This window comes from Macrobrachium rosenbergii, chromosome 8, assembly GCF_040412425.1.
Source record: "Macrobrachium rosenbergii isolate ZJJX-2024 chromosome 8, ASM4041242v1, whole genome shotgun sequence".
In the NCBI taxonomy this organism is placed as follows: domain Eukaryota; kingdom Metazoa; phylum Arthropoda; class Malacostraca; order Decapoda; family Palaemonidae; genus Macrobrachium; species Macrobrachium rosenbergii.
Genome location: NC_089748.1, coordinates 4,566,856 through 4,579,156, shown reverse-complemented (window position 1 = coordinate 4,579,156; position 12,301 = coordinate 4,566,856). Strand labels below are relative to the sequence as shown.

Sequence of the window (12,301 nt, the reverse complement as noted above, 5' to 3'; positions counted from 1 at the left end):
TATATATATATATATATATATATATATATATATATATATATATATATACATATATATATATATATATATATATATATATATATATATATATATATATATATATATATATATATATATATATATATATATATATATATATATATATATATATATATATATATATATATATATATATATATATATATATATATATATATATATATATATATATATATATATATATATATCTCACGTATTTCCATTCTTCTCTTTGGCCAGCTAGGGAATAAATTAATTTTCTACATAAAAATCTCTCTTAGTTGAGAATAAGGGCTCCTCATACTGGTGGGGAAAAGAATTATCACTCATTTTAACCCCAGACGGCACTTTTTCTACATTCCAAACCAGCCAGCAGGAAATGCCAAGACAAGCCAGGACAATAGACCCCCCTCTCCACACCCCCTGCTAAAGAATGCTCCTAATTTTCCCCCCAATTGGGGTAGTGTTATTGGGGTAGGTTTTAGGGAGGTTATAGTTATTAGAGACGTAGGCCTCTTGAAGGGAAGACTGCTAACTTACCTTAGACTATAAGGCCTCTTTTCCCTTGACCTTGTTACTGGCTTAATGACGTGCTTTCAGATTCGCCTAGCTCGCGTACATAAGAACACACGCCCAAGCAAAACGCCAGCCACGCAGACAGTGACGCACTGGCCTTGGTGAGAAGCGGAAGACCATGCTTCCTCTCAACCCTGATTGGCGACAGATGACACTCATTCTACAAGTTCAAAGGCTTATTTAAGAGCTCATATAGGCATGAGAAGGTATGTCTGAGTAGCAGTCTTTCGCCAGTACCCCCTCTGTTCATTCTAGTGAATTTCTTTTCTTTATTTCTCCCAGATTTTCACCATTTCCATTCCACTTCTTGCCTTCCCTTTGTTTGCAAAGACCAGCCCATAACCAGCCCTTGACTTGCCTTGTGTATAAGTAAAGCATCCAGAACCTTATCAAACTACTCCCTCCATAGTGTTAACTTGGGCTAATTAAAGCTAATTAATCAATTCCTCCATGGTGCATTGTTTAGTAATGAGGGAGAACTGATTTTGTGTACAAGTGTATGCTAATTCTGGAATTCTCTTTCAGGAGATCAAATATCCTGGTCTAGTTTCGCTAACCTGTGTCTCAAATCCCCTTGAACGACTGCCATTACGATATTGCAAGCATTCCCTGGTCCGCAGCCTGGCAGCCATACCCGCTGCATACAAGATAATTCTTTGCAGAAATCTATTGCATTTACCCTGGGACTTACCCCTTTTATTTTTTTTTTTTATCTTAAATGCTGCATCATCAGCCTATCAGATTTGCCTTGCTCCCTTTCTGTAAATAAATACATCTAAGGTAAAGAGAGTTCTAATTTCAATTGGCGACCTTCCCATTCCTGATTTAACTAATGGTAAAATCAAGGTAAGTCAATCAAGATAAGTCCTGCATTTTCTTCCCTTTTGATTACGTCTGGGTGTTCCATTTGGCCTCTAAGGCAGTCCTAGGTAAAAAAAAAAGTGTATCCTTGTTCCTTCTCAAAGGACCCCAATTCATAATATATATATATATATATATATATATATATATATATATATATATATATATATATATATATATATATATAAATATATATATATATATATCTATATATATATATATATATATAGCTATATATATATATATATATATATATATATATATATATATATATATATATTTAATATATATATATATATATATATATATATATATATATATATATATATATATATATATATATATATATATATATATATATATATATATATATATATATATATATATATATATATATATGTATATATATATATATATATATATATATATACATATATATACATATATATATATATATATATATATATATATTATACTAATATATATATATATATATTTTGTCCATAGAAACTTGTATATAACATTTCAAGAATTATGAATTTATCTAAAACAATGTTTATAACTTGAAGTGGCTCCCAAAAAAAACTAGACTTTATCACTGCTAAATTCACTTTCAACTAAAGAATCGTACATACTCCCACACTAGATCACTTCCACAAAACTAACTGCTTCATACAAAAGCTCATCAGCAGTGCACCGAACCTGCTCCATACACAATGCCACGCACCATCTTGCAAGCATCCTACCCTATCACTCTTTCATCCAAGGCCTACTGAAGCACACAGAAAAAACGCTGAACGCAAAACCCCGAAGAAACACGCTCGCCTCTCCTGTTACCAAGGAAAAACTGCCGAGTAAGCTTACAACAGCTTCCCACTTTACATACACGCACGTATGCCCCCAAAATAAAACACATATGCGTGTACAGTAATTATAAAAATAAAAAAAGTTTAAAAAAATCTAAGAAATGTACGCACACTTGCATAAGAAATGTTTACACACAGTAATTCAACAAATGTCAAATAAATTACTGCCCAATTATCAAAGTCCCCAGAGATAACCCAATAATAAAATACTCCCTTTATTAAACACTAAACAGCGATGTGAGCAACCAATTGCTATATATAAAAAACCAAAAGATATTAGGCACGCCCAAAATTCAAGTGCCCTGCCTATGAATGGCGCAGAATGCGAGAAACTCCACCCAAACTAATGACGTCGCTGACACGTCACTCAGGGGATGACGTCACTGACAGCCACAGCCCAAAAATTAGTTGCAGTGCAATGAAAAGCAATCCAATCTGACATTAAAATTAACAATAAAAAAAAAATAACACTTGCATATGCCTCTGCTTAACGGCGCGGGAATCCTCCCACCAAAGAAAGAAGAAGAGAGAGAGAGAGAGAGAGAGAGAGAGAAGAGAGAGAGAGAGAGAGAGAAACAATTGCGCATTTTCGCGTTTCAACACACGCACACGAGCGGTCAAGATACTGCAATTACTCACACTATCCGCCAAAGAAGAATTAGAGGAATTTATTTCTGGTGATAGAAATTCATTTCTCGTCATAATGTGGTTCGGATTCCACAATAAGCTGTAGGTCCCGTTGCTAGGTAACCAGTAGGTTCTTAGCCACGTAAAAATAAGTCTAATCCTTCGGGCCAGCCCTAGGAGAGCTGTTAACCAGCTCAGTGGTCTGGTTAAACTAAGATATACTTAACTTTACTCACACTACACACATTACATATGCCTAAACACTCCCCAATATGAATTAACACCCATAAATCCCTATTAGTACATTAAAACCTTGCGCCCCGTGACGCATCACTAAACACACAGAGACTTGTGCTCGAGATAAACTGACTCGGGCGTGTCTCAGCAACAGCATCTCTAACCTGAACTGCTGAAACAACAAAACCCTATTCTGAGATGCCAGTACCAGTATTACTATGTCTCTTCGGAAGCGTAACCCTAACTATCTATTTATCTACTCAATTATCTATTCATGTCTAACACCGCTGCCAACCACTGTTAAATGACCCTATCCTCAGGTCAAATAGGGTCATCTTTTATTGCTGTATCTGTTTTAAGAACAGAATCAATCATCTTACTTCCCTAAGATGTCTCTGGTAGCAGTGGCTCATCCCTGGGTCAGTAAATTACTTTTCCTTTGTCGACTTCTCTCACTGAATCTATTCTTAAACAAAGGCCTACTGGAATTGAACACTGACGTACAAAACTAGACTTTATTTACAAATTTAACGAAAGTGATTCAGCAAAAGCTACGATCATGAAATGGAGTGAATTCCACCCCCTACAAATGAAAAACATCACTAGAGGAAATTCTGATTCACAAACATTCAGGTTAACAATTCTAAACCAGCTAATACTAGTGACTAACACCCTGGTCACCAAATAAGGTAATAAGGTCATAATTATTCTTGACAACAGTCACTGTCACATAGTATGTAAAAGAATAACACCACTTCCAAATTATTCGTCCTCACAAGATGAACCCAGAATTCCTGCTGAAAGAAACATATCGTATATATTAAAGCCCGAAACAGTGTTGCGAGACATTAATATTCAAAACAGAAAATACACAATGGAGAGTAGAACAGGACAATGCATAAGGGAGACAGCGGAATTTCACTGTAGCACTACTAGGCTTTCCATCAAATGTCTGGAAAAGATATGCGTTCATAAGTTATGGTACTCACTTTCTATGGCGACAAATAACAGATTTTCAAGTGGCGATCCTTCAACACTGCACCACTAACCAAATCAGACCCAGTCTCAAAATGAAGTCCCTCTGCAAGAGTCTGTCTCCCTGATAATATACCATACGGGAGTGCCACACACATAAGCACTCACATAATCCACTTCTTCCAGAAATGTGATGACCCCGGTTCAATGCTTGATCTCGCTGTCTCCGTGTAGCCTACTTAAATCCTGATCATCGTCAGGCAAGCACAAATGCATGCGTCAGAGACACCCTCACTGTATCCAACTGTGTAAACCTCCAAAGTCAACACAAATGCGCCTGCAGCAGAAGTATCACTGACAGGCCAGCACATAGTTCATCCAAAGTTGTCCAAAGTCATCCAAGACTTAAAATGGATATATTACATATATATACTATATAAGGTATATATATATATATATATATATATATATATATATATATATATATATGATATTATAGAGATTGTTGTCCAGCATTTGATGTATATATATACATATATATATATATACATACAGTTGATATATTGTGATTATAACTCCTAATTGTCTTAAGGTGGATAGAGCAATAATCTTTTTCAAATCAGTCTCAAAAAATAGCCCCTTTGTACCACACTATAAATATAACACCCAACAATAATATAAATAAATAAATATATATATATATTTTTACATATTTCCAGCCTTTATGGTATTTTTACAGGCCAGCAATGGAAACTTTATTCAACTGGCCTTGAGTTCTGACTCATGAAAAGGGAAATCAAAAACAAAGAAAAACGGGATGGGGAATTTAGGAGCTGAAGGCTCTGCTTGTTTAAGGAAATGTTACGTAAACACTTGGGATAAATTACAGAATTATATTTACAAAAGAAAGCATTAGAAGGGAAAATGGATAAGTAAATTGATAAAGGGCTTGCAACGCCAGCAGAGCCTTCTACTGGAGTCCTGACTAAGGGCAATGCACAGTCCAAGATGAGTCCACTGAGAATAGGTCCCTCTGCAAGAGAGATTTACACATTACTCGCCAGTAAAGGAACAATTCAACACAGAATATGACTCGAGTTTGCACTGAGGGTGCCAAAGACTTCTGTCACTTTGGAATGAATGACCACTTCATCATTTGAACACAGGACATCAGGAAATGGCACTGGATAAACTGGCACAAGGACAGAGGTGAAATACTGGCACTTGTAGAACTTTCTAAAGGGCAAACTGTCGTGACTGAAAAGTCTTTAATGGTTACTTTACCTTACGGGAATGGGTCTCTGGTGAAAAAATGACGAGGACGATCACACGAGGCGGTGCCCTTTTAGGATGACTGTCGCCTGGGGTCCGGCCGGGGCGAAGAATGGTCTCTCAGCAAACTGTATCACTTGCCCTCATGTATGGCTAACGGCCTCTTCTACACGTCTCCTGTTCACACGACTAACTGCTTCCTGCCTACTGCTGTCTTTCCCTTTTAAGGCATGCGGCTGGGTCATCGGTGCTGTGTGCACTTCTGCCTTTAGCTGAGGCCGTGTGCAAGCGATGTGTCATTTGCCAGGTGGTCAGCGATCAAATTTTCTTTTTTAGGTTTCTGCAGGTAAAGACAGTTCAGGCAGCTTTATTTGCCTTTTAGAAAGGACATTTTAAGCAGCTATAGTTTTATTTAATTTGGAGCGACATTCAGTCTCCTCTCTTTGCCCTTTCTTATCCGTGTCATCTCAATATTTGTTCCAAGTAAAAAGAAGGACAGATCGAAATGCTGATAACTTTGCTCTGATATCTGGATCAACTAAAATCGGCCATGCGGCAGTGACGCTATTCTCAACAAACAATGGGCAAATTAGGTGGGGGGAGGCACGCTGTGCAATGACTTCTTGTAAGTTATAATAATAATAATAATAATAATAATAATAATAATATGTATAATAATATATATACATATTATATACACATTTTCTTAAAAATTGCTGTTAGGTGGGGAGGCATTGTATACTTGTAATTGTATCACTTGTTATTCACAAATTAGATTTTTAGCAATATTCTTAGACAAGATATTTGTGTCTGGTAAAAGTAATAACATAGGATAATAATAATAAAGATATATATATATATAAATTTGTTGCCTTAACCAAATTAATCTTTGGTTTATATATTAACATATATAGTAATTTACTTCTCATATATATAGTAGCATTTCTCAAGAGCATATACTACAGGTTGTCTATCACTAATCCAGCATCATTGGGACCTGGAGGGTGCCGGATTAGGCATTTTGCCGGATTAGCCATTTATTAGGCTAGAATACACGAAACCCAGTAGCTAAGCACCTCATCTTAGAATTAAAATATCCCACAAATCAGTACAAGTTGGTTAATAAAGCTCGAGGATGTAAACTTTTACCAATGCCCAGCAACTTACAGCAGTGCATTCCTGCAGCATTGGAGCAACCCAGCACAGTAACACGATCTTTTGATGCTTTATAAACTGTCGAAGACCCAACGTTGTATAATTCACATAAACTTCTCACAGACATGCCACTGTCAAGTTTTTTCAAGAGTTCAACCTTTTCCGATATGGACAATGTTCGGTGTTTGCGCTTTACACCACGAGAAGCACTTCCATTATTCACTGGAGCCATGGCTGGGGCTAAAATACTGCCAAAAGACAATAATATGAGTACAAAATGAAACAGCATCTGCCTGTCTTTACAAACACCTCCAATTTGTTGATGCAGCACACTGCGCCACCAAATCAAAGCGGCCAGCGAGAGAGCTAGTGCAGTGACCCGGGAAATTTGAAAATTAGTGAGGAAACATTAGAAATTACTCTAGCCGAAATTTGTGCAGGATTACTGATTGTTCTGGACTACTGACTGCCGGATTAGTGATGGACAACCTGTATATATATAAATATATAGGCTATATATACCTTATATATATATGTTGAAAGGATTAATCATTCGATTAGAAAACTACTACAAAATGTACATCATAGTTCTAATTTTACTGTGCAAAATTAAGTTCCTAATCATGCAACTAATGAAGTGCAGTTGTAGATAAAGTCAAAATCCACCATTTGAAATTGACTGGAAAGACTGCTCATCTGTATACAAAAGGTTGGTACACAACTACTAACTGCAATCTGCATAGAGCTAGGTGTATTTTCTGAACAGTCATGGGCTGATGACCAAGAGACAAAAGGTTACTCTTGTACCTATAAACAAGTAGAAATATATAAAATATAATTTCTCAAACAGTTTTTAATGTAGAACTACAGAACAGCTCTGCATGGGATATTACCTTGGAAATTGACTTTTTCTATAACATTTTGGTTGTGTATCAAGAATTTACCATTATTTTTTGGCCGCTAGCTGTAATTAACCTGTAATTAACCTCAAAACTGATATGTTATTGTACACTGGACATCTTGGAATGCTATCTGCATGCGGAGTGTTAAAGGGAAACTTTTGGTAAAAAGTTGTTTCCTTCACCAGGGGGGTCCATGGGGCTCTGCCCCCCGGCTAAGTAACAAGGCCTACAAGGTTAAGTTAGGTTAGGGTACATTAGGTTAGCATAGTTCTTTTTATAATAGGTTTCCTTAGCCAATCCCTGCTTGAACATATGGCTCCCTAATGACTTGCACATGTGTGGAACCATTCCATAACAACAGCATGACAGTCCAGTCTTTCTCCCAGCGATTTCCAACGAGCGCCACCCAAAACCCTGCATTCCCAAAGGGTCCCCAACCATGTTGGATAGAGACATGAGATTAATAATAATTGACCGACAATAAACAACACCACCTCCTTCATAAGCAACACTAAAGTATAGGAAAAATAAATTTCCAAGGTAATAGTCCATGCAGAGCTGTTCCATAGTTTTACCATTTTTAATGTTAGCCTATTTGGACAAATCTTGCTGATTAATAATTACAAATGAACCAAACATATACATCCCCCCTCATAGGCCTAACATTGGTGATAGAAATAAGCAATAGCTCCGCATGAGGTATTACTTGGGAAATTTATTTTTCCTATAGTATTTTGTATGCTTATCAAGAAATTACTGTTATTTTTTGTTGATCAACTGTAATTAACCTCCAATTAATCTAAGAAGTTGTATGCTGTCCAACCCTGGAATGCTACCACCCATGTGCAGTGTTATACAGAAACCTTTGGTAAAAAGCAGAGTTTCCTTCACCCGGGGATTCAGCTAAGAACACAGCCCGCTAGGTTAGGTAGGGTTAAGTTAATATGTTAGATTAGTATAGTTCCTTTTAAAACAGGTTTCCTTAGCCAATCCCTTCTTAAACAAATGGCTCCCTAATGACTTGCACATGCGCAGAACCATTCCACAACAACATCACGGCAGTCCGGTCTTTCTCCAAAGGTTTTCCCCAACCCAAAACCCTGCATTCCCAAAGGGTCCCCAATCATGTTGGGTAGATATGAGGTTAATAATAACTGAAATAATCACCACCACCTCCTTCATCAGCGACATTAAATATTAGTTTCCAAAGCAACAGTCCGTGCAGAGCTGTTGCTTAGATTTACCACATTGCCTAATGGGGGACAGTACTGGGATACTATATTTTTTTTGGGGGAGGGGGAGAAAGGATACACAATTAAGGTAGAGCTATAGGTTCCTCCGCATTGGGTATTACCTTGGAAATTGACTTTTCCTATAGTAATTTGGTTGCTTATTAACAATTTACTGTTATTTTTTGTTAATCGACTGTAATTAACCTGTAATTAACATCAGAACTGATATGTTTTTCTATTCTGGCCATCCTGGAATGCTATTGCGCATGACCAGTGTTACAGGGGCTTTTGGTAAGAAGTGTTGCTTCCTTCTCTTCTCCCAGCTAAGTGACACAGCCTGCTAGGTTAGGTTAGGTTAGGTTAGGGTATGTTAGGTTAGTATAGTTCCTTTTATAAAAGGTTTCCTTAGCCAATCCCTTCTTGAACATATGGTTCCCTAATGACTTCCGCATGCGCGGAACCATTCCATAACAACAACATGGCTGTAAACGATTCATGGGTTATGCTTTACATCAAAATCATCATATTGTGTTGTGCTGTAACGTGAAAGCCCTCCCTGTACAATCAAGTGTATCATTGTATAAATCTGTATGTTATGTTCTTATTTTCCTGAAAGTGCATTCATTTAATCTTATGATTGGATTACATTATTTTAATACGTATAATACATACTGTTAACCTTTAGATAGGTTACGTTACATTGGCGTTGTGTCGTAAAGTAAATTGCTGTGAAAGTATCTCCCAGCTAACTGGATAGCGTGGGTGGAACAGAGAGAACCGAGAAAATCACAAACATGGCTGAGAGTAGTACCAGACAAGAGTAAACCTCTTTAATCTGTCTTTTGTAGTGTCATCCTGTATTACTGGAGCCTTGGATGAGTCAATTATATATGTACTGTTTATTTCGTTGGAACATGACAATACTTCAGAGATGTAAAGTGTCGCCTAGCCTACCTCATGTGTATTCCTTTTGTTCATTGAAATATTGTACAATTATTTCACAGGCCATTTTATTGTGATTATCCTTGACAATGTATATGTTGATTTATGATCGCGATACCAATATTGTACTTCACCATTTATTCTGTGAATATTCCTGTGAAGTACACTACGCTAATATAGCCTACTAGCTACTGTCTTCTTGCCACAAGGCCTCTTCATCTATCTTTACGTTGTAACTCTCAATTCGACTTATCAACCTCTAGTCCCAGCTTTATATTTTCTCTATATGGAATTGTATTCTACTTATTTACATTATCATGTTGGATTAGTAAACTAAGGAAGGAAGAACTCATCAACACTTTGAACCCTACCTAGCCTAGTGTAGCCTGCTCACTCGTCATCCTCTACCCTCGCCTCGCACCACACATCAGACAAAGCACTATCCCTACATATGGTGATCCCCAAAATTTCCCCCACCCAAACCCCACGTTCCCAAAGGGGTCCCCAACCATGCTGGGTTGATACGAAGTCAATAACAATTGACCGACAATAAACAACACCACTTCCTTCATCAGCAACACTAAAAGTATGAAAAATCAATTCCCAAGGTAATAAGCTAGGCCTAGTACTTGCGGAGTTAGCGTGTAGTTTTACCGCAACTAGTTTTAAAGTAGGATGAATCTTCACCTAATCTGCCTTACACTAACCTCAAGTAAGAAACCAGCCCATACTGTAGCGGGCGGGGAGGGGTCACCATCCCTAAGATATCACCTGGCCCATTTGACCTGACCTAGAACGACAAGAAACAATATTTGTTTGCTCACTTACCTTGATTATTTCTTGTCCCCATTGTTCCTCGACCACTACAGTATCCCAGGGCCCTTGGACTTGGGTTTGTGGACTTCTTTCGTTGGTCGACACTTAGGCCTAAGGTGCTTGTCATTATTTTGTCAACCGAACATTTCGTAAAAACAAATCTCCAATTTATACACACGGCATTAAAACCAATCAGGAAACACACATCGTATCTAAAACCACTTACTCTTTTGTTTTTATAACCAACGAACGCCTGCGTACAACGTTGTTTTGTGCGTCATAAAATCAGATCTACACCACCGGAATATGGCTACCCTACGTAGGCTTAGCATGTTTTCTGAGCCTACGCTCATCCATTTATGCAAGTTTTCATTTCGAGTAAATACACCGCTTTCGACGGCCATGACATTTCACAGCCCCAAATTTGCTATGACAACATTACCACATATATTCTGTTCAAAGTCACCGATAACGCACCAGCGAGGACCAAGACGACGAAACATGAACATGGCTGGAAACTTTGCCTCCGACGTCCGTTAACATTGTCGGAGGCATTGCAACTCTAATTGTGGTCGCAGCCAACTTTTTTCGAGGAAGGAACAAACAAACAAACCAAGACGGCAAACTCGGCTGCTGAGCAGTTGTGGCGATTTTCTTATTTATGAAGAGATAATATAAAACTCAATTAAAATAGTCATAATCCTGTATTTGCTCATTCTTATAGGTTACAAGAAAACCAATACCCAAAAGCTTTGACATTTCATAGTGTGAATCACTACCAACATTACAAATGTTGTCACCTGAAATTTTACCCATGACGAAATTACTGTAACTTATTTGTCACCGGCTAATGATAAATGTCGCCAGTACAAATCACATTTGACTGAATTACAACTTTCGAAGTACCCCATAACAAATATTATATCATACATAAACAAACAGGATTTCTGCATCATATTAACATGTCACTGAATATACTGTAGTTCTGAGGTAGCCTATATCAAAATATCGAAGATATGTAGGCCTATCTATATTACACCGAAGAAAATTTTGGCAGAAATAATGACATCTAATATAACACAAGTAACCTTTTGTAATTATGACAATACTTCCATTTAAATTGCAGGAAATTTGTAAACAGTCCCTATAATCCATAGGCATATCACAAAAACCAACCAGAAAAACACGCATTTACGCAACGGACCAAGCGAAAACTTACCATTTTAATGGCACTTATGACGCCTGTTCCCCTTGGTCCAGTACCGATACGTGAATGAAGAGATTAACCGCCACGGTAGTTGGCGGTTAGTGAAGCCCAGCCAACCAGAGTACACAAACAACTTTGACCCTTCATAACCACGGGTGTCATTTAAGGGGGGCCGGGGGGCCCAAGACTCAAGTTGCCCCCCCAAGCCTCAACTTGCCCCCCTTCACACCCCCAAGCCCCAAGAAGTAACAGCAGCGGGTTTTCCATTATTCCTACCGATATTCAAATGTGTCACCACATTAAGTTATATCTATCTCTATCTGCCTATCTATCTATCTATCTATATTTCTCTATCACACACAATATTTGTTTGTCCTCCTATTTTGCTGAAATACTCGTGTGGCTTCAAAAAGCTCATAAAATAGTTTAAAAAAAAAAGCTGGTTAGGCTCGCTTCGCTCGCCAAACCATCTTTACCACCCCCCCCCCAACAAAAATCTGAAATGACGCCCCTGTTCATAACTCTGGAAATATTCAACCGACCAGGATGAAGCTCTGGCAGTAGAGGTTTTCCACTAAGGTCTCTAAACATGCTAAATTTCATCGTAATCCGTTC

The 12,301-nt window shown here is 37.5% G+C and overlaps 1 long non-coding RNA gene across 1 annotated transcript in view; it reads right to left on the bottom strand.

Moving 5' to 3' along the window:
* Positions 1-11,711, bottom strand: part of LOC136841213 (uncharacterized) — a 49,282-nt gene extending 37,571 nt beyond the window's left edge. The window contains exon 1 of the long non-coding RNA XR_010853826.1: positions 10,492-11,711. This is a non-coding gene — a long non-coding RNA (uncharacterized lncRNA). The remainder of the gene's footprint in view (positions 1-10,491) is intronic.
* Between the last annotated feature and the right edge of the window lie 590 nt (positions 11,712-12,301).